Here is a 24639-nt window from a genome sequence, read left to right as displayed (position 1 = left end):
AATCATGCACATCGAAAGAATCGTGAACGAGCGCGGCTCAGTGAGACACAAGATACACACGACTCCTTATCGGTTCACTGGACACTGGCGGGTGGCGGAGAGCCGAGCTTCCGCTGCAGCGAGACAGTGAATCATGCACATCGAAAGAATCGTGAACGAGCGCGGCTCAGTGAGACACAAGATACACACGACTCCTTATCGGTTCACTGGACACTGGCGGGTGGCGGAGAGCCGAGCTTCCGCTGCAGCGAGACAGTGAATCATGCACATCGAAAGAATCGTGAACGAGCGCGGCTCAGTGAGACACATGATACACACGGCTCCTTGTCGGCTCACTGGACACGCGGAGAGCCGAGCTTCCTCTGCAGCGAGGCATACAGTGAATCATGGCACATCGAAAGAATCGTGAACGAGCGCGGCTCAGTGAGACATATGATCCACACGGCTCCTTATCTGCTCGCTGGACACGCGGAGAGCCGAGCTTCCGCTGCAGCGAGACATACAGTGAGCCATGCTAGACTGAAAGAATCGTATGCTATAATGGACTCTCGAGCTCAGCTCATTTGAAAATAATACCCATTTGCATTCACTGTCCTCTTCTTACAGGGAGGTTTAAATAATAGATGGGTTTTTTTGCAGTGTTAAAAAGGTAGTCACAACATAATTCTGAAGTAGCTAGTAAGTAGGTAGGCTATTAGGTTATACTATTTATTAGTTTAATGAATCTTAGTATTATAAGTTAGTTGACATTTGACAGTTAAACTCGACTCTAGCCTGCCCTATGACTATGAGTCATGCTCATGAGTCATGACCACTCAAAAGTACCTGTTTTATATTGGGAAGAACGGCTCAGTATTCTCTCAGTTCATATGTCACATCGTTGCACAAGACTTCAATCATATGTGGACAGACGCAATAACAGTATGTTGAATCAGAAAACCAGCGGGCTACTGTACATCTCGGGTAGCCTATACAAAATATGACGATTTAAAAAATTCTCAGCTGATAGAAAAATACTTTTAAAAAAAGAGTGAGCGAGTTGTCGTGCGGTTAATATCGCGTGGCTATGCGCTTGCATTCGGGGGATGGTGGGTTCGAATCCCACCGTCGGCAGCCATTAAGATGGTTTTTCCGTAGTTTCCCCATTTTCACACCAGGAAATGCTGGGACTGTACCTTAATTCAGGCCATGGCTGCTACCTTCCTAACCTTTCCCACCCTGCGTCGCCGGAAACCTTCGATGTATTAGAGTAACTAGCATTTTTTCTAAGAAAGGAGTTCATAGTATGAAGACCAGATGGCAGCTGCGAGCACTGAATGCTGTTGCTGCTGTCTTACCAGCACATACTACACAGATGCAGTAGGAGCGGTGACCAATGAGCCGTGAATCGGATCACTGTATCGATTCAGTAACGTGAACGGAATCAAATGAATCGATTCAGTAAAATGAATCGAATGTCCCATCACTAGTGGCATGGCTTAGCAGCTGGCAAGGCCCACGCTAGTTACGGGACTACATAGAAGGACTAGGAACACCTTTAATATGTTGCGCACGATACCTGGACTTCTCGAGTCCACATCCTTGCCAGGTGGCATGTCTGACACAGGGACATGCACGATACTTCCCGCCACTCGCTGCTCTCTGTTTCTCGGAGGCACTGTAGCTTACGTGGATCACCACGCGGGGGATGCGGATAAAAGTAGGCCAAATTTATGCTGGTCAGGGCTGAAGGACATAAAGGCAGCACAACATGACACGGCAATTTTGGTGTTCGGCAATGCAAAATTTTACCTGTAAATTAATCCTATCTTTCACATTTGTATGGCCGATTTTTTATATACTTTCTAAACTTTTCTCAAGTGCTGTGATCCTTTGGGAAAAAATTGTGCAAAGTGGACAAAGACAGGCAAAGGGCATCTAGCGCCGATTGTCATCCAGGCATTAAGTAAATGCTTAAATATTATTCGATTTGTTTTCCAGAAGATGTTCCAACTATGTTTACTTCTTCAAAAAAGGGGTGGTTCTTTCTTTCCTTTTATCAAGGATAGATAAACTTCAGGGCAGTTTTATGAACAGCTTTCGGTTCGATTTTAGAACTTCCTTATGGCCCTATGTCACGACCGCTTGTTTATATTTTCATGCCTACGAGGCTTATTGCTGTGCGTACTTGAGATTGTAGTGTGTTTTAATGTGTAATGTATGGCACTTTGGCTCGCCTTTTACAGTTCTGCTAGGGATTTTCTTTCTCATATTCACGCTGGTCATGGTTTATAAATTTTAAAAGTAATTGTACATTTTCTTGTATCTTCGCTTTGTTACTAGGCTGGTTTCTATTTTCGTTCTATTTTTGAGAATTGTGGTTATCAGATTATGGTATCTCCTCATATGTTTTGTTCCTTATATTACCATTTTGTGATACCTACACAAAATCTAGAAAAAGAGGCATGTTCTGGAATTAAAAATATTTGTTAGATCAGTTTGGGAAGCGTGTCATGTCACAACTTCCTTTGGCTGAACTTCTGGGGACTTTAATTGCTATGCTCTCCTCACCCCGCAAAAAAGGAAGAAAAGACAAATCCTCTCAGCCGTTATTCTCGGGTTTGTAGTCCGTACAGCCTGATAGCTCGTCAATATTGTTCTGACGTAGGCTGAGTGGACCTCAAACCAGCCCTCAGATCCTGGTAGTCATCCCTGACCTTGCAGGGAATCGAACCGGGGGCCTTCGGGTAAGAGGCCGGCTCACTACCCTAGACCTCAGTCTAATATACTGTGTGCAGCGGCGAGGTAGAGGCGAACCATTCATGCAAATAATGTCCTGACAAGGTTATTGTAATCCTTATGGAATAGTGGAGAAGGTCAAACAATTTATTTCGATGAGGAGTTCGAGGATAATATCGAAATATTTATTGAATCTTAGGAGGTTTTTTTTTTACTGTGGACTATAACATAAAATCGCTTCTAGAGGGCAACGATTGGAAATAGGTATATACCATCGCGGACTTTTTTTGTAGAGGTTTCTATGCTCTACAGTTCGTATCCTTACGCTTGGGGTCTATCGTTGACGGTTCAGGCAGCGTAAGCCAAGAAAGCAAGTGACCGACCGACATAATAATATATTATTATTATTATTATTATTATTATTATTATTATTATTATTATTATTATTATTATTATTATTATGGTTTAATATCCTTTTTCTTTACGGTTTTCTGAGCCGCCAAATGCCGGATGTGCCAGTAAATACTACTACTAAAGTGTTTCCATTCCTCCCCTGAAGGGGGTGGCGGGCCTCTTGGACGATAACGCCGTCTCTCAGGCCGGGAGATTTGTTACGGTGATGAAGATGCTAGGAAAAAGTGAGGGGGTTGGCTGCCGGGTTACGAGCCAGAAGGACCGTGCCGCATGCGACCCATCAATCACTTACAATTGATCTGTCTTTAGGGCTGTCACCAAGTGGCAGGTTACTTATCAGTTACTAACTTAGTCTTTTGTAAAATAAAGGCCTGACGCCGTGGTTAGCCGGTTCGAGTGTCGTTGGACGAAAAAGTAATTATGATAATATTGCTAGCTTTACGCACCAATAACAATGTTTCTGTTTTAAGGAGACGCCGAGTACCGGAATTTAGTCCCGCAGGAGTTATTTTTCGTGCCAGTGAATCCACCGACACGAAGCTGACGTATTTGAGCACCTTCAAACATCAACCGGACTGAGCCAGGATCGAGCCTGCCAAGTTGGAGTCGGAAGACCAGCACCTCAACCATCTGAACCACTTCACCATGAGAATGTAGGCCGGCAGGGTGGGAAAGTTGGTGGTATACAATTTGTAATCACTAGATTGCGTACCAAACGCCTGGATTCAAATCCAAACCTCTTCGCATTGTTCTAGTGGAGTGAGGGAATATGATGCTGCTGATGATGATTCGTCCGTCGGATGACGACGTAAAGCTTTGAACAGTCCCGTTGGTATTATTCGAGAGGAGTAGGCTTCGTGCCGACACCGGGTTTCACCCTCTCCCTACCTCATTATCATAATCTCACATACAGAAGAGCAAGCCGCTCATGGGTGTCAGGTAGAACGACCTGCACCAGGCGAGCCGAACACGTCCTCGGACACTCCCGGCACTAATAGGACACGATAAGTAAGTAGGCGTAAAGTCATAAATAATTTCACAGAATTAGGAAATTTATTGAACATCTCCCTTGGTAAATTATTCCAATACCTAACTCTTCACCTTAAAAACGAATATTCGCCCCAAAATGTCGTTTTGAATTCTAACTTTATCTTCATATTGTAATCTTTTCTACGGTACTTTTAAAAACACCACTCAAATTTATTCATCTACTAATGCCATTCTACGCCATCTCTCCACTGACAGCTCGTACCATCCCGCTTAGTCGAGCAGCTCGTCTTCTTACTTCTAAGTCTTCCCAGCCCAAGGTTTGCAAAATTTTCGTAACGCTCCTCGTGTGTTTTGTTACCAAACGTTATCGATTGTTTCCTGAAAGGGTTTCAAGCTGAGTCCCCGGTGCAACGTAATTAGATTCTGAAACAAATTTAGATATGACTGGCTGATGTGCCCGTCATTGTATTCAGAATTCTAGATTAAGTCCTCTATACGCTGTCAGTAAGATTATATTAAATTGCTAGTTCTTAAAGTTACCCAGAAAAGCGGCGGGAAAGTCACCATACGTCTTTTCTTATGTGAAGACTGGGTTAGGGAATTATAATGGCAGGTCCTGTTGCCTACTATCAGTCACAATGAACTTGGGGAGTTTTCATTATGACGGCAGGCCCACTTTCTACTGCCAATCAGTCGAGTTGGACAGTTTGATGATAATGGCAGACAATCACTCTCCACCTGCCTTTTTACATCCTCAGAAAGGCTGCCTGTGTGGTTTTCCCAACTGAAATGATCCTAGGTCATTACAATGAAGTCAGTAGGAATGTCGCGATTACAAGCAATATTATCATATGAAATACTCAATCAAATAGAAAACGGCACATTTTCTCATTTTTAACGAACAGTGCTATGCTGCCAATCTAACAATCCAAAGTTCCCGACCTGGAATGACCAGGCCGTAGTCGGCTGTGAACACTCCTCTACCATTATTTCTTTAAGTGTGCACACTGCTCATTCCAATCAGCGGCTCAGAGTAGGGATCAAATGCGTGGAAAACTATTTTAAACCAGTGCGTTACGAAACAATAGTATCAGACAATCGATAAAGCAGAGGAATGTTATCTAACTTCACATCCCTCTGTGGGTGGGGGCAGTAGAATAAAATCCAGGGTATTCCCTGCCTGTCGTAAGAGGCCACGGGGCACTGAGTTGAGTCCTGGCACTGCTCCCACTTAATTGTACTAGGCTCCTCACTTTCATTTATCCTATCCCATCCCCTTAGTCAACTCTTGTTCTTTTCCGACCCCGACGGTATTACAACTTTCTAGGCCTAGGGAGTCTTTCACTTTCACGCCCTTCGTGGCCCTTGTCTTTCTTTCGCTGATATATTCATTTTTCGCAGTGTCGGATGCCTTCCATTATTTCTTTCTGATAATTAACACCACCACATTAACACATAGCATTTCTCCTCTAATGGTTGGCGTCAAGAAAACATCCACAAAAGTAAAAGTCACGTAAAACTCTAAGTGTACCGGTATTTACTTTTTTATAGAAAAACATATATATATATTTTTTTGCTACTTGCTTTACTTCGCACCGACACAGATAGGTCTTATGGCGACGATGGGGCTGAAGATGGCCAGGCGTGGAAAAGAAGCGCCCGTGGCCTTAATTAAGGTACAGCCCCAGCATTTGCCTGGTGTGAAAATGTGAAACCACGGAAAACCATTTTCAGGGCTGCCGATAGTGGGATTCGAACCTACTATCTCCCGGATGCAAGGTCACAGCCGCGCGCCTCTACGCGCACGGCCAACTTGCCCGGTCCTCGTTGTTTTGACTGATGTCCTGAGCAGCTTCCAAGACACATTCCCGGATCTCTTGCAGAGTTTCCACTTCTCTGCGATAAACGTTAGATTTAATGAATCCCCCAAAAAGAAGTAATCTAAGGGGTTTTGATCGGGACTTCTTGTCGGCAGATCCATCGTTGCGGATAGGCGGCATCCAGGAGACAGCGTACTGTGTTGGTAAAGTGCGGGGGTGCTCGATCATGTTGCAACCACAGATGCCGTCGCGTATGGAGTGGAACATCCTCTAGTAGTAGTAGTGGTAGAGTGCCTTCTAGAAACTGTAGATAAGATACGCTAGCCATTCTATGAGGTAATATCACAGATCCTCTGATAATGCTCCCCAAAATCCCTGTCCAAACATTAATGGGAAAACCGAACCTTGTGGTGGGAACGTCTCATAGCAATACATGCGTGTTGTCAAACCTGAAGCTGCCATTCCTCGTAAACGAGACCTCATTTGTGAACAAAATATGATTCATGAAGTCTTTGGGTTGAAGATGGACCTATTCACAGAAGGCTATCTGCGGTGCATAAATTTATTTCCAGTAGTGCTGAACACACTGCAATGATACTGATGTTGCCGGTCTTCCTGTTATATTCGTGTGACGGTCCACTCCTACCACTGCCGCGATGTGGCTGGGGGTCCTCTGCACTAAATTCTAATATGCGGTCCTCTGTACGAAGATCAGGCTTAGACCCGCCAGCTTCACGCATGGGCATGACGTTTCCAATGTCAGCTATTCTCTCTAGGGCCTGTACCTGCTGCAACACTTCCCACTAGAAGACACAACAAATCATTGATTAACATTTTATTTTTTAGCATCTGGCTTTGAGTGCCAGAAGTGTTAAAGGAGGTATGTTGTGTGATGGTGTTGCCTGTGAGTGTAACTGCACGGGCTAGAAATTGGAGGAAGGTGGCATCAAGGCATTTTTATGAAGATGAAAATCGGAAACAAGGAGAAACCATTTTCGAGGACGGCCACCGGGGTATTCGAACCCAGCAACCTACCGAAGTAGCTGTAACTAGTCGTGCTGCAACATACTGACCTAACCTGCTTGGTACCTTCTCCCAGACATGGAGACGCAGCTTTTTTTCGGGGGGGGGGAGGGCTAAGCCCGCTCCCCCCGCGTGACGATCGACTCAATCTACATGGCCTCCGACATGCTATTAGTTCTAAGAAGAGAGGAGTGGAAGTGTGGTACTACAGGAGTATCTGCCTATCCCCATGCTCAGCATGCTGGTGGTGGGTATCAATAGTGGTGTAATCAGGCAGTAAGGGTCAGGACAAAACCACATAGGCAGAAATAGAAAGATGCCTACATGTAAAACCTGACAGGAAACGCGGCTCCATATATGGATATATTTTAGGAAAAGACGTAAACGTATCGTCATATGTTTTGTAAGACGAGTTTCCCCCAGAAGTGTTACGTAAAGTAGGGGCAGTAGCTGCTGTTGAAATGGCATTGCACTCCGTTCTGGTACTTCACAGGAAAGTTCTTGGAAAGCAACTGAAGAAGATGCTGCTCTGTCATATCTGTTTCTCGAAAATTCAGGGATTGGTCCTGATGATCCCCAAGAGCTGTAGCCTACTTAAAGATCAGTTAACTGTAAAACAAATAATCCTTGTTAAAATATAACCGAAGTTGTTTTATTCTAGTACTGAGCAGAAGATTACCTGGTTGTACATTTCCCCCACATTTTTAGGATTTTGTCCTTGAAATATCTCTTGCGTTATGCCTATTTATGACCCATTTGTGTTTTCTTTGGGGAAGGAATACCTCGGCTTAAGGCATTCCAAATTATACATTACACTGATATATTTCAACGAGTTCTTGAATTGGGTTTAAATATTACGTGTGTGTGTGTGTGTGTGTGTGTGAGAGAGAGAGAGAGAGAGAGAGGTAATGCATGCTTTATTTAAACTTTCGTAAGAAATGTACTCATTAATTATTATTTGTGAGCCTTTTATGCAATCGTTCGATTTGTTCTCCGTAAAGAGCTGTATAGATTGTACTTCCCGACGACTAATTCAGTGTGCACTAATGTTGTGCACAGTTTGCGGTTTAGTAGTTGAACAGAACAAGGACAATTTCATTCCCTACCCCGTAAGCAGTGTTCTCAATTTTTGGCCTTTTTTCTAACTGTTTCTGGTTCTGATTAAGCTCACCTTATCTTGGGTGATGACAAAGCTTATTAAATGACAATTTGCTTGTCAACGCCGGTCGCATACGGCACGCCACCGGCTGCCGTGGTCTATACTAGGAACTCTCCCAGCATTCGCCTTAGTACACGAGAATGGAAAACGGAGGAAACCCATTCTCAGGACAGCCCACTAACTACTTTTACGCGCCTTTCGGAGACGCCGAGGTGCCAGAATTTTGTCCCGCAGGAATTATTTTACGTGCCAGCAAATCTACTGACATCAGACTGACGAATTTTAGCACCTTCAAATACCGCCAGACTGAACCAGGATCGAACCTGCCAAGTTGAGGACCTCCTGAGGGCCGAGACCTACTCCGCATCTAGCGACCGCGTGCGAGTAAATCTACTCACGTAAGGTCTTTGTATTTGAACTGATGAGTACTTGGTCTCATGTATCAGTACTTCGCGGTTTCATTTTTATTACTGGCTACTAACTGTCTGGTTACACAGATTTATGCTCACGACAACTCAGATTGTCAGAGGAGGAACTGATATCCGCAGTACCATTCCCGGCAGTGTTGACGACCCCATGCCCTGATGAGAGAATAACCGAAGTTCTGGTTTTGTAATTACCATTCTCGAAAAAGACACAGATTTTTTGTCTTATTTACAAATACACAATAACTTTTGAACCCACCAGGCAAACAATTACCGATGCATAAGGATATGGAGCTGATAAAGAAAGGAATACTTAGCGCGTAGAATGAAACAACGTAATTTGGTTTTGTTCGGTAGAATCCCTGATAACTACCCTAACGACTGGCGATACGCCTTTGACGAACACACATTGTGTTCTGGTTCTTCCCTTGGTTTCAATATACTTTTCTTCCTTTCACGGCCTTTTTTGAACCACGCATTCGCAGTTACTTGTGTTCAGAATCGTATGTGGATTTGAGCCTTTACGTGTTTCCTTGGCAGTGCGGTGGGTTGTGTGTAAATGACCAGATGTGCATTAAGACAATATTCAGCCGTCAAATAGTCCAACTGCTTGGCTGAATGACCTTCGGTTCCGAGGGTCCCGGGTTCGATTCTCGACCGGGTCGGGGATTTTAATCGCGTTTGATTCGTTCTTTGGCTCGGGGACTGGGTGTTTGTATTTGTCTCAGCAACATAACACAACACACTACCAATCACCACGGAAACACCTAATAGTGATTACACCCCACCAAATAAGGCTGCCGTCAGGAAGGGCATCCGGCCGTAAAACAGAGGCAAATCCATATATACGACACAGTTCACACCCGCGACCCCAGAGGTTGGGAAGAGCGGTAAAAAAACAAGGTTCGGTCCTCAAAGACAAGAATAATCAGATGCTCCTAAATTACCTCCCTGCTGACAACCGAACTCATGACCTACGCTAACAAGCTTCTGGGACTTTTAACTTCTGACGCATTCATTTTTGCACATTTCATACAATTCACCACATCCAACCACTTACACATATTTTACGTTTTTTTGGTCCGTTTCTGTTTTCCCCGTCATTTTTAACCTCTTTCTCTCTCTATCTAAGGGATCGAAAATGCGTCGTTGGAGGAGTCGGATTAAGTGGCCAGGTGTGCAGCGTGGATACAGAACTCAATGTTGGTGGACTGCCCAACCTGCGACTGTGTGAAAATTCGAAACTGAAACCACATATTCTTTTTGCGCTAAGTTTCAATCGGATCGTTTGCTATTTGCCTTTCCACCTTTCCGTCCACAAAGTTCCGAGATCCTCATCGGTCAAGGATTTCAAGAATATTCCTTTTCCATTTTTTCCCCTCCAGGGTCATCTCCGTTCTTCAAGACTGATAAACAAGCAGTTCTTACAAACAAGAATCATCGTTAGAAAGGATATGGTGAAGAACCACTGTGTTCTAACGCAGCGCCGGCCGGCACTGATCTCTCACTAGCAGTAGTGAGGTTAACTGTCAGACACTGCGCTCTCTGATGGTGGGTAAACAACACACACTACCTGTTGCCGGCGTCCGATAAAAGAGCAAAGTATTATTGTTGTAAAAGACATGATACTGTATGGGCTTTTTGGGCTTATGCCGTGTCAAGAAAATAAGGTGAAACTCTTAACGTTTCGCCTATATAGTATCATGTCTTTAAGTACGGGCCGTGAAAGCATTAATGACATTATTATTATTATTATTATTATTATTATTATTATTATTATTATTATTATTATTATTATTATTATTATTATTATTATTATTATTATTATCCAGGCGAAAGGATGTGGCAGTGCTGTCAGAGTTTTATGAGGTACAGTTCAGTTATATTACCTAGTACTAAGTGAAGTAATAACATTTCACTGGAAACCCGTATAAGAGTAAAAACTGTATTTACATTGCTTCCCGAGTTCGTTAAAATTAAAGTCGCCATTTGGTTAACGTACATATGACAACAGGGATCCTGCTGGCGGAGTAAGGAAAGAGAAACAAAGCACGGTAGTATTGCCAACTGCTGATACGTCATGGAATACTGCAAAGCGTGTGAGTGCGAATTGCGTAGGCTATGCGGAGTGCATGGTGTTATGCTTGCTCCGCCCTGAAGGAAAATTCGTACTGAGCGATGAGCAAGGACAGAAAAACAAACTGGCGATGTGCTGAATGCAGAAATAAAGTAGACACTAACAGTATTGCTTGACGGAGATCAACAAAAAATTAACAATAGTTGTGGACATGAAAGATGAACTAAGGGAAGTGTTAAAAGTCAGAAGTTCATTAGGACAGGAATGCAGAGCATGATTAAACAGATAAAGGAGTTGGAAAATAAAGTGGAGTGTTTAACAGATGCATGCAAAGAAAAGGATGATATAATTCACGAACAGGAAATTAGAATACAAGAACTTGAAAAATATTCCAGAAATAAAAACCGTATTCCAGAGAAAGACGAGGAAGATGCTGCATGCAGAATTGCAGCAGAGTTGGATGTTCCTTTGTGTAAAACTGAAATAGATGCAGCACACAGAGTTCCAACCAGGAAAGGAGTACCCAAACCCATCATAATTCAGCTACCAAGGAAGAAGAGAGACTTAATACTCGCAAGAAGGAAAAGCAAGACCATCCTTAACGCCGAAGTTATTGGACCAACTGAAGGAGGAGCAACTGTCCCCTTACATGGCTAATCTTCGCATGGACACAGGCGGACATTAAAGGATGGAACTACGTGTGGGTCAATCAGGGAAAGCTGTTCGCAAGAAAACAACTCTAGTGAGAATTCTTTAAATTCCCGTAACTGTCTAAAAGTATCAATATTTAATTTTACCTCTAGTGTATCGTAAATTCAGTTATGCATGTTAGTTTATTACCAGAGTGAAAGGTCTACCATAATTGAGATGAATGGCTACAGATGACAAAGAAACAAGAAAGTGAAATGTGTGTGGGATCAGATGGATATAATATTAAGACCCAGCTGGCCACTTGTTAATATTCAGTGAAATAAATGTAAATAATGAACTGGAAATTGAGCAGTATGAGTTAGAAGGATATGGTATGCATTATTCAACAAGAAATATTTCTAGGGGGGGGGGGGGAAGAATAATAAGTTTTGTCAAGGAATGCTTCATATTTAAAGAAAAGAAATATGTAACAAATCAGTTTGAAAAATTTTCCGTGGAAAGTTTGGAATAATGGATCACTATATGGGATCATTATGGCAGTATACAGACCACCAGACTATAATCCAAAGGATTTTTTGGAGGAGTTAGACCTTCATTTACAAAGAATATATGCCAGAAATTTTATAATGATTGGGGATATGAACATAAATATTCTGAAAGACAGCAGAGTCACATCCTTGTACAATAATGTGCTACGAGATCATCAGTTAGTTCCTTGCATTAACAAGTTCACAAGGGAAAAGTATGTAAATGGAAAACAAATACAGTCCTGTATCGACCATGCATTGGTTAGGAATGGGAAAAATGTAAGAGATTCTGCTGTAATTCAGACAAAAGTTTCTGATCATTATATAATAACTGTACAGATATCACATGATACTAGGTGTACCGGTAATGGAAATGTTCCAAGTGAAAAAGTTATAAGGAAAGGGTGAGTAAATCCATGTTAAAAACAGATAAATAAATGAGAATATGAGTTCAGATGATATATACATGAAGATTTGCAATGCAGTTAACAAGGCAACTAACGAGACGAAAGATACAAAAAAGCAGATGGAAAGGAAAGACACCCAACCGTGGCTGATGGGTGTATAATATAAAAAATCAAAGAAAGGGGCAGACTTTTCAAAAGATGGAAAATGCATCAAATTTAAATCCAGTAAATAAGGAAAATTTAACAAGTTTATACAAAAGAATGAGGAATAAAGCAAAAACAAAAGTATTACAGATCGCAGTTTGAAAGTTGTAGAGGGCACGTGAAGAAAACTTGGGAAGTATTAAATGATGTACTAAAGACTAAAAAGAAATTGACAATAGAAGAAACGGTAAGACGTTATTGAGGAAGGCAAGACTCACTAGAAAATATAGTTGATAACTTTTCAAAAGCATTTTCTGAACAGCCAGAAAAGGTACATGAATGTAGGGTTCAACTAATGACCATTAGCTAATACAAAGAGACTTTCATCATTTTACCTACTGCTAGCAAAAACAGCACATATAGCAAACATAGTTGAAGGAATGGACAAAAATAAATCACCGGCATGGATATTATTATTATTACAACTTCCCCCATGCGGAGGCTGCCACAAGGACAAAGTATGTCGACTACACAGTATTTTGTCTTCTAAGTTACTGTTGACTTTGCTAGTGTGCCAGGGTAGAAGATTCCCCAAAAGGCTCAGGAATAGATTTGTAATACGGTTCGTCAGATGTTATATAGATGATTGCGGAGTATGGTCACTGAACCTCGTATTGCGGCGATAGCGATGTCGTGGAGTCGTGTCCGGCTGAGACCGAGAGAATCCCATAGCTGTACAAGAAATTTAGGGATTGTGCCTCGAGCTCCGATCATGAGTCCATGGACGGAAATATTGTCTAGGTGATATTTATCTTTATAGTAGTTTACAGTTGGCTGGTAAATTGACTTCTTTTCGGCGTCCACCTGAAAGACAACATAGACATAATAACACCAGTAATACAGAAGCTAATCAATAAAATAATAGACAGACATTTTCCCGAAGGATCTGAAGACTGCCACAGTACAAGCAAGGTTAACATTTGCTAACATTAAGGATGGAAGTGGGTGCGGTTGAACCAGGGAAAGCTGTTCGCAAGAAAGGGAGAGAAAACGTAGGCTCATGGTGTTTCTCGCATGGTGATACTAATCACAGGCCACGTACACTCATGGGGTCGCTCACATAGTGGCACTAGTCATCGGCAATCCAGACTCAGAGCGCATCACACATTATGGTAATGCTCACAGGCAACACAACCCCATTGTGTTCCTCACATGATAATACAAATCTCTCTGGCAACGCAGACCTATGGTTTTCTTCAAACAGTGGTACTAATCACGGGCGTGAGCCGAACCCGTCGTGTTTCTCACATAATAGCACTAACCCCAGGCAACGTAGACCCATGGTGTTGTACGTAATATGGTACTGTACTACTCATAGGTAACGGATCAGTGAATACACACGACGATCTCTTTCACAAGCAACACTCAGACCCACAATGTAATGGTACTAATCACGAGTATTCCCAAGGTCCTAATGAGATCATCCCTTGGCCGCTCCTTTTAGTCGTCTGTTACGACAGGCAGGGAATACCGTGGGTGTAGTCTACATCTGCGCATCACACCCGCAGGGGGTAGAGAGGGACGGAAAAGGAAAGAGTAGGGATCCGTCACTTCGAAAGATGAAGTAAAGGACGAAGAAAGGCAAGGGCCACGAGGGGGGTGTAATGAAAGACTCCTAGGCCTCGAATGCACTAATAACGTCGGGGTCGGAAAAAAACAAGAGTTGACCAAGGGAGGTCGGAGGGGATAGATCAAAGTAAAGAGCCTGGCACAAGTAAGTGGAAGCAATGTCAGGACTCAGCTAAGGGCCCCGTGGTCGCCAACCCACACTCCCAAGTTGAGAACCCCTTTTAGTCGCCTCTTACGACAGGCAGGGGATACCGTCATCTGCATCCCCACCCACATAGGTTTTATTATTATTATTATTGTTATTATTATTATTATTATTATTATTATTATTATTATTATTATTATTATTATTATTATTATTATTATTATTATTATTATTATTATTATTATTATTATTTGGCCTAGTAAGTGGTCCTGAGAGTCGGGGTACCAGTTGCTATGGAATGGGAGTGGGCATCTCGGACATATTCTGATTCATGGCCCTCCTTGTGCTCAGGCGGCTAGGACTATACAATTCACCGGTGGTCCATAACCCGTTAGAGGAGAGATCCTCACTTGGACTATGTGCAAGTAGGGCAGCATCCTGCTTAATGAATTTACCGAGCTCAGAACACTTTAAGCAAGCCTCGGACCTATGGGAGTAATGGAGTCCCACTCCCATTTGACAGGCGAGGGACTCCTTGGAAACAACTTGGCGAACGAAATGGAATTCGATGGAGAGCTATCAATATTAATGGGGCTTATGGAAGAAGAAGGTAGAACTTGCTGAGTCAGCAAAGATGGATGTGCTAAGGAGTAAGTGATATTCGGGTAAGGGGAGATAAGGAGGAAGAGATAGGAGATTATAAAGTGTACTTGACGGGTGTTAGAAAGGGAAGGGCAGAGTCTGGGGTAGGGCTCTTTATCAGGAATACCATTGCAAGCAACATAGTTTCTGTTAAGCACGTAAGTGAGCGAATGATGTGGGTAGATTTGTCAGTGGGAGGAATTAGGACAAGAATCGTGTCCGTGTATTCACCATGTGAGGGTGCAGATGAGGATGAAGTTGACAAGTTTTATGAAGCATTGAGTGACATCGTGGTCAGGGTCAACAGCAAGGATAGAATAGTGCTAATGGGCGATTTCAATGCGAGAGTTGGGAATAGAACTGAAGGATACGAAAGGGTGATTGGTAAATGTGGGGAAGATATGGAAGCTAATGAGAATGGGAGGCGTTTGCTGGACTTCTGTGCTAGTATGGGTTTAGCTGTTACGAATACATTCTTCAAGTATAAGGCTATTCACCGCTACACATGGGAGGCTAGGGGTACCAGATCCATAATAGACTATATCTTAACAGACTTTGATTCCAGGAAATGTACGAGTTTTTCGGGGATTTTTCGATGATACAGACCATTATCTGATCTGTAGTGAACTGAGTATCTCTAGGCCTAGGGTAGAGAAAGTGAAATCTGTCTGCAAACGAATAAGGGTAGAAAATCTCCAGGACGAGGAAATTAGACAGAAGTACATGGATATGATTAGTGAGAAGTTTCGAACAGTAGACAGTAAGCAGGTTCAGGATATAGAAAGTGAATGGGTGGCATACAGGAAATGCTGTAGTAGAAACAGCAAGGGAATGCCTAGGAACAACTGTGTGTGAAGATGGGAAAAGGCGAACACCTTGGTGGAATGATGGAGTGAGAGCAGCTTGTAAACGTAAAAAGAAGGCTTATCAGAAATGGCTCCAAACAAGGGCCGGGGCAGACAGGGAGTTGTATGTAGATGAAAGAAACAGAGCGAAACAAATAGTTGTTAAATCCAAAAAGAAGTCATGGGATGATTTTGGTAACAACCTTGAAAGGCTAGGTCAAGCAGCAGGGAAACCTTTCTGGACAGTAATAAAGAATCTTAGGAAGGGAGGGAAAAAGGAAATGAACAGTGTTTTGAGTAATTCAGGTGAACTCATAATAGATCCCAGGGAATCACTGGAGAGGTGGAGGGAATATTTTGAACATCTTCTCAATGTAAAAGGAAATCATCCTGGTGGTGTTGTGAACAGCCAAGCTCATGGGGAGGAGGAAAATGATGTTGGTGAAATTATGCTTGAGGAAGTAGAAAGGGTGGTAAATAAACTCCATTGTCATAAGGCAGCAGGAATAGATGAAATTAGACCTCAAATGGTGAAGTATAGTGGGAAGGCAGGGATGAAATGGCTTCATAGAGTAGTAAAATTAGGATGGAGTGTTGGTGAGGTACCTTCAGATTGGACAAAAGCAGTAATTGCACCTATCTATAAGCAAGGGAACAGGAAGGATTGCAACAACTATCGATGTATCTCACTGATTAGTATACCAGGCGAAGTATTCACTGGCATCTTGGAAGGGAGGGTGCGATCAGTTGTTGAGAGGAAGCTGGATGAAAACCAGTGTGGTTTTCATGGATCAGTATGCGTCAGGTAACTGAAAAATGCTACGAGAGGAATAGGCAGTTGTGTTTATGTTTCGTAGATCTAGAGAAAGCATATGACAGGGTACCGAGGGAAAAGATGTTCGCCATACTGGGGGACTATGGAATTAAAGGCAGATTATTAAAAGCAATCAAAGGCATTTATGTTGACAATTGGGCTTCAGTGAGAATTGATGGTAGAATGAGTTCTTGGTTCAGAGTACTTACAGGGGTTACACAAGGCTGTAATCTTTCACCTTTGCTGTTTGTAGTTTACATGGATCATCTGCTGAAAGGTATAAAATGGCAGGGAGGGATTCAGTTAGGTGGAAATGTAGTAAGCAGTCTGGCTTATGCTGACGACTTGGTCTTGATGGCAGATTGTGCCGAAAGCCTACAGTCTAATATCGTGGAACTTGAAAATAGGTGCAATGAGTATGGTATGAAAATTAGCCTCCCGAAGACTAAATTGATGTCAGTAGGTAAGAAATCGAACAGAACTGAATGTCAGATAGGTGATACAAAGCTGGAACAGGTATTTAGGATATGTATTCTTCCCGGATTGTAGTATAGTAAGTGAGATTGAATCAAGGTGTAGTAAAGCTAATGTAGTGAGCTCGCAGTTACGATCAACAGTATTCTGTAAGAAGGAAGTCAGTTCCCGGGCAAAACTATCTTTACATCGGTCTGTTTTCAGACCAACTTAGCTTTACGGGAGCGAAAGCTGGGTGGATTCAGTATATCTTATTCATAAGTTAGAAGTAACAGACATGAAAATAGCAAGAATGATTGTTGGTACAAACAGGTGGGAACAATGGCAGGAGGGTACTCGGAATGAGGAGATAAAGGCTAATTTAGGAATGAACCCGATGGATGAAGCTGTACGCATAAACCGGCTTCGGTGGTGGGGTCATGTGAGGCGAATGGAGGTGGATAGGTTACCTAGGAGAATAATGGACTCTGCTATGGTGGGTAAGAGAAGTAGAGGTAGACCAAGACGACGATGGTTAGACTCTGTTTCTAACGATTTAAAGATAAGAGGTATAGCACTAAATGAAGCCACAACACTAGTTGCAAATCGAGGATTGAAGCGACGTTTAGTAAATTCACAGAGGCTTGCAGACTGAACGCTGAAAGGCATGACAGTCTATAAAGATAATGTGTGTATGTATGTATGTTATTATTATTATTATTATTATTATTATTATTATTATTATTATTATTATTATTATTATTATTACCGTTTTTTGGTGGATCAGCAGAGATGAAAGAAGGTGCGGGCTGGAATGGGTCTAACTACAAGTCCGAAAGATGAATTTAAAAATTTAAATAAAGGTTATATTTTCAACAGACAGCAAAATTTAACAACGTTTCACTAGGAGAAATAACAATAAAAATTCAGGTACGATGGTAGTTTTACAAATAAATTACAAGTTAAGAGGTCTTTACAAATTCTGGGCTTCGTGCCCCAAGTTACAATTCCTGAGCCTTCAGCTCACAACCACAAATTACCGAAGGGCAGAAAATCCCTCATTACCTGGAGCACTTGCTCCCCACTTTCAACCTCAAGCCTCCCGGAGGCACTTTTCAAACCCAAGAAAGAGCTGAGCCGCTCTCAATTTTCCAAGCCTATTGAAGGCTTTACCTAGACTTCAGAATCCACTGCCATCAAGGCACAACTTACAAATATAAACAGGGGTAACTCGTACCCAATCTAATGGGCCTTCGTGGAAAAAGAACAAATTTATTAAATGGCCCCAAAATACCAAGATGAATGGAGGCGTGAACTTGCACTCCTACATGAAGCTTGTTAAAACCTAAGTGGCGCTAGGCCGATAAGCAGGGGCTATTCCCATACTAGGGAGGTGACACGTATACAGAATAAATTAAACACATTAAAAGGAATAGAAGAACGGTTGCAGAAACGTAGTCACCTCAAATTCAAGATGAAGCGGAGCTCAAGAGGGTAAGGCACTGTCTATCCCCGATTTACAGTTAAAGTAATATGAAAATTTTACAAAGACCGGAAAGATTTTACATGTTTTAATGGATTGTTTACATATTAAAGGTTTCGGACCTGCCCCGAGGGTTAAACTGCTGGGCTAGCAAGAAATAAAGATGTTAAACGGCCATTACCTTGTTGAAGAACGGCTTCCTGAAGAAAGAGGCGCTTCCCGCCCCCTGCTACATATCCACACACTGAGCTAGATGTTGTTCGAGATGCCAAGAGCCGTGAAAATCAGCAGTTTTTAAACCCTCGTGGAAGCTTCGAGACCTTTCATGAATAATTAAGACACACCCACTCCACTTTATTGGGTAGCTAAAAGTTATACATGAACATCGAAGAAGAAAGACACTATTGGTCGAAAATTAATTAAAGAAATTCGGGATTGGCTGAGTTCAAAACTGGCGGAAAGAAAGATTAATATTGCCAACCCAAAAAATGAAAGAACAAAATTTAGTAAAGACAAACTTTCGAATACAAAATTTCTTCAAAATTTCCTTCCCTTCGCACCAGGGTGCATGATCATAGTTTTTTTTAGTAGAGACATCTGTCAGAGAAGGTCCACGCTTCTTGGTCAACCAAAAAAAATAAAAAAAAATCGAAATACACACAGTGGCATCTTCTGAGGAACTGTTGAATTAATTCAGTTGTTAAAGTTCAGAGTTTCTCCGGTAGAGGGTAATTTAAGGCGGAAAATTCAAATGTGCGGCGTAGAGGTGTACCAACCGGTACAATTATTATTATTATTATTATTATTATTATTATTATTATTATTATTATTATTATTATTATGATGCAGCCGCATGGCTGAAGCGTCAACGTTCTGGTCTTCAGTCCTTAGAGTTTCGGGTCCGATTCACGGCTGGTTTCAGGGATTTTAATGTTACACCGTTAATTCACTTGTTCTGTTCGCAACTTTCCTCCAGCACACTTATGCAGATGCTGTCCCCGCACCTCACAAATGTAGGCTACTACTGTCCGTAAGAACCAGACGTTCAGCGATAACGTCAGTCCGCTTTCGCAACTTCGAAGCGAGATAAGTTTCCCCTAAGTTCAGTTTTGACCTTTACTCTGAGAGTTCAATGTAGCGAAGGAGCATTAAAAAAAAATTAGCCGAAAGGAGCATAAGGATTTTATACAAGTGGAGGTACATATCTCCCCTAGCGCACTGTCAATCCCAGCGATACCTCAAGAGAGACGTGAAGTTGCCACGCTGCTAATATCCCAAAGAGCTAGAATAATTTCAATTCTCCTTAATAGTTTGTTAATACATTAGGAAAACAAGAAGTAATATAACACATTTTCCTTTATGAGGTGAAATGAACTCAAATATTTCCTGACAGTAGAGCGCTGGCCATCAGACAAGAGAACGAGTTCGATCCTCGCTCAGCCATACGCTCTGCTCGTGTCTAAGTAAAGGAACTACTGCGAGACAACATTCCGCCTCCTCATGTCTCCAAAAACCGTTAAAAGTGCTTAGATATAACAAAAAGGAAATTATTGTATAACCCAGCTCGGACGATGACTTGATGAAGAAATTGGGTAAAATTAGACAGAATAGTGTCACTCGCTTGATTATTTTGTTGTTTTAAATTTCAGCTTCAATTACTGTTACTTTTCCTGTAACGTTGTAAACTCTGACTTAGTCGTACGATCCTAGAGTGATTCAATTAAATCTTGACTTGGTCGTACGATCCTAGAGTGATTCAATTAAATCTTGACTTGGTCGTATGATCCTAGAGTGATTCAATTAAATCTTGACTTGGTCGTACGATCCTAGAGTGATTCAATTAAATCTTGACTTGGTCGTATGATCCTAGAGTGATTCAATTAAATCTTGACTTGGTCGTACGATTCTAGAGTGATTCAATTAAATCTTGACTTGGTCGTACGATTCTAGAGTGATTCAATTAAATCTTGACTTGGTCGTACGATTCTAGAGTGATTCAATTAAATCTTGACTTGGTCGTATGATCCTAGAGTGATTCAATTAAATCTTGACTTGGTCGTATGATCCTAGAGTGATTCAATTAAATCTTGACTTGGTCGTATGATCCTAGAGTGATTCAATTAAATCTTGACTTGGTCGTACGATTCTAGAGTGATTCAATTAAATCTTGACTTGGTCGTACGATTCTAGAGTGATTCAATTAAATCTTGACTTGGTCGTATGATCCTAGAGTGATTCAATTAAATCTTGATTTGGTCGTACGATTCTAGAGTGATTCAATTAAATCTTGACTTGGTCGTACGATCCTAGAGTGATTCAATTAAATCTTGACTTGGTCGTACGATCCTACAGCAATTCAAAAAAATCTTGACTTGATCGTACGGTCCTAGAGTGATTCAATTAAATCATCTTAGTTTGTTTTCCTAATATTATTCCGAAAACCACTTCATATATTTAACAGAATTAAAATAACTTAATTCTACATGAACATGTAGTCACTCCTTCTTTCAAACCAGCAGCGAACGCCATACAACCAGTTGTAACAAAACGCCCACCCTTCATGTTGTGCCGCCCGTCTCGCACACCAAGTGTTAATGACGAACACGCGAGTTTGTACACGCCGTATGGAGGAGGTCGGACAGTCCAGTTCAGCAGCGAGCAGCGAAAGAATAGCTTTATATATATATAGGAAGGAAGCGGCCGTGGCCTTAATAAGGTACAGCCCTAGTACTTGCTCGGTGTGAAAATGGGAAACCACGGCAAATCATTTCAGGGCGGCTGAAGATGGGGTTCGAAGCCACTATCTAGCGAATGCAAGCTCACAACTACGTGACCCGAACAGCAAACCGATACGTAATGGACTTTATAAAAGCAACAAGGAAGATTTTCTACATCAACATTCCAATTGCATTAGATCACTGATTGTGTTTAAAATCACTTCCTGACTTCAATCACTTGATCATTTTTTCTTCATTAAAGTAGTATTATTCAACATGGTATGGCCGTTGGCAAAACAACAAGCATCAAAGTAGTATCATTAAATGCATTTGGATTTCCAAACTTATCGTGAGACTATTTGTCAGAGACGGAGATATGCGGGAGTAATTATTACTGAATGTAGAGATTATCAGTCGACAAAGAGATCATTCTCTAGCAACGGTGAAAGTTCTGCAACTACTTGTGTTTTTCAATATTAATTACGTTCTGTTTCCTTGTCTCTGGAACGGATCTTGAGCAATGAGAACGGGAAAGGTCACAACTTGTTGTTTAGTAAAGCACACACCTATGTTTTTTGTTCAAATGCCAGTAACATGCGCACAAGGAAGGAATATCCAAGAAGCCGGGCACTTTCCATAAACATCTCTTTATTTCCAAAGCGACCACAAGGCACTGATATTTAGGATTCTAACGGAGGACAGGAATGAAGGAAGGTCTCCCTTAAACAATGTACTGGATACGGTAGGTACACAACAGAGAGGCAAGTCGTGCTCTTTTTTTTTTCTTGCTAGTTGCTTTACGTCGCACCGACACAGATAGGTCTTACGACGACGATGGGACAGGAAAGGGCTGGGAGTGGGAAGGAAGCGGCCGTGGTCTTAATTAAGGTACAGCCCCAGCATTTGCCTGGTGTGAAAATGGGTTCAGGGCTGCCGATAGTGGGGTTCGAACCTACTATCTCCCGAATACTGGATACTGGCCGCACTTAAGCGACTGCAGCTATCGAGCTCGGTTGGCAAGTCGTGAAAGACAGGTGCGCTAATACTAAACTTTAAGGCGAAAGAAAATGAGACACAAGCACTTAACCACTTAGGTCCTAGTTTAAAATACTTCGCACCCGTCGGAGAGCATTCATGGCCTGTGATTCTACTACATATAAAAAATTCTATAAAGTCTATAAGACTACAAGGAAGTGAAGGGAACAGCAGAACTGACAGGTGAATGATTAGTGTACGATGATATAGGTCATTTTCCTGTTAACAGTCCTAAAACTTGAGAAATCTAAGTTTCCGTGAAACATAAATAATTCATTTTTGTTTTCCATAACACGACAGATTATTACGTGGATCAATGCGGGCATCAATCTGAAGATTTCTTCTAGTGTAAGCTAACAGCCACACTCGGTACATATGTACGATATATTTGAACGTAAGTTACCGCCTAGCAGTGAAGAATCCTGCAAGACGGGATGCCATGCGATTATTCACACAATTTCCGATTGTAATCCCCCTCATCCGCCAAATTACCGTACAGTTGAGTGAGTGAGTCCTTCAGGTCCATTCTCCTCGGTGACGTGCACTCGGATGCTACGTAGCAGGAAACTGACTTATGTTTGAACTGTCGAGCTCTGGAGAGACTGTAAGTATGACGGAGAAAAGAAAACTATACCTAGGAGGCAGTCAGGAGAGCAAATTGAGATCTACAACTGCTCCGTAGATTTTTTCATTCAACCTATTGACAGTCATATTAGGCTGTTGTGCACTATTTTTAACACGGAATACTTTGAGGGAAGAAAGGGATAGAATTCCTCAAGTACGCTTTCCAGGAAATTTAGGCGCGGGGGGGGGGCTGCTTAAACAGCTGTATATACCTTGAAACAACAAATACCGTCAGTCATAGTGCAGAAAGTACACCTGGAAGACATACATGGTAATATCTTCATCTTCATTTTTAGACTGTTATGTCTTTCAACTTCCAATTTGCAAACTTCTGTGAATTAGCAAAAGGCCTCTGCAATTCAACAATTCATCTCCCTCTGCTTCTCATATCCACTGATGCTGAGTCAACCTGTCGCCTTCTATTCGCCTCATATGAACCTCCTCATTCCGAGTACCCAACTGTCATTGTATTTATGAGAAGTCATTCTTTCTATTTTCATGTCTGTCACTTCCAATATGTGTTATGTGTTATGTGTGGTGTGTGAGTTGCAGGGATGTTGGGGACAGCACAAAGACCCAGCCCCCGGGCCACTGGAATTAACCAATGAAGGTTAAAATCCCCGGCCCGGCCGGGAATCGAACCCGGGAACCTCTGTACAGAAGGCCAGTACGCTGACCATTCAGCCAACGAGTCGGGCATACTAATAATAATAATAATAATAATAATAATAATAATAATAATAATAATAATAATATACGCGTGGGAATCTAACAGTTCCCCTATCGCGCGCGTCCCAGGTGACGGATAGGAGGGCCCACAGGATGTGTGGGGAGAGTCGTGATGATGATGATTATGATAATGATGCTTGTTATTTAAAGGGGTCTAACATTTAGGTCATCGGCCCCTAATGGTACGAAATGAGACGAACTGAAAGGACAAATTAAAAGCCCAAATAACCTCACCATGCTGGTTTCTCCTAAAGCAGTCAGCAATTCAGAGGGAATGCCATCAATTCCAGATGCCTTGTTTCCATTAAGGTCTCTCAAAGCTCTGTCGAATTCTGACCTCAAAATTGGGTCTCCCATTTCATCACCATCAATAGCCTCTTCTTGTTCCAGAATCTTGATACAACTTTTGGATATATTCGTGCCATCTTTCTGTCTTGTCATCTTTTCCTAGAATTGGTTTTCCATATATTCGTGGCATCTTTCTGTCTTGTTATCTTTTCCTAGAATTGCTTTTCCATCTGAGCTCTTAATATTCATACACCTAGTTTTCCTTTCTCCAAAGGTTTCCCTGATTTTCCTCTATGCAGCATCTACCTTTCCTAGGACCACACAACCTTAAACGTCCTTGAACTTTTCCTTCAGCCATTCTTCCTTAGCTGTCATGAACTTTCTATCCACATCATTCTTTAGTCGCCGGTATTCTTTTCTGCCCTCTTTATTTTTTGCATCCTTGTATTTTCGTTGTTCGCTAATCAGGTCTAGTTCGTCCTGAGTTATTGATTCTAAGTTGATCTTTCCTTTCTGATAGACTGACGTCATTCTTCATGACTGACGATTCTTCCTCTATTGTGTTTCCTTCAGTCCTTGTGCAACATGTTACTTGAAAGAATTCAATGTAACGATTCTTCATAAGTTAAATATATTATAACTGCTCCAAGTAAAGTTTTTCTGCGGCATATAAACATAAATTCCGTAAACAAAAAGCACGAAGGATGGTTCGCGTGGCCTTGCTGGCAAGAGGCAGCTATTACTGACACGTTCCGAGCACGGAAGATACTGTAATTTAGACTGCTTCCTAACAGTCGTGTTGGCCCACTGACCAGTTCCCGTTCCGTGGCCATCATCAGTGGCTAAGCGAGTAACCGACACACCAACATACTCGGGGAAT

This window comes from Anabrus simplex, chromosome 4, assembly GCF_040414725.1.
Source record: "Anabrus simplex isolate iqAnaSimp1 chromosome 4, ASM4041472v1, whole genome shotgun sequence".
Classification (NCBI taxonomy): Eukaryota; Metazoa; Arthropoda; class Insecta; order Orthoptera; family Tettigoniidae; genus Anabrus; species Anabrus simplex.
The sequence above is the reverse complement of the archived record's forward strand: the minus strand, read 5'-3'. Positions refer to the sequence as shown.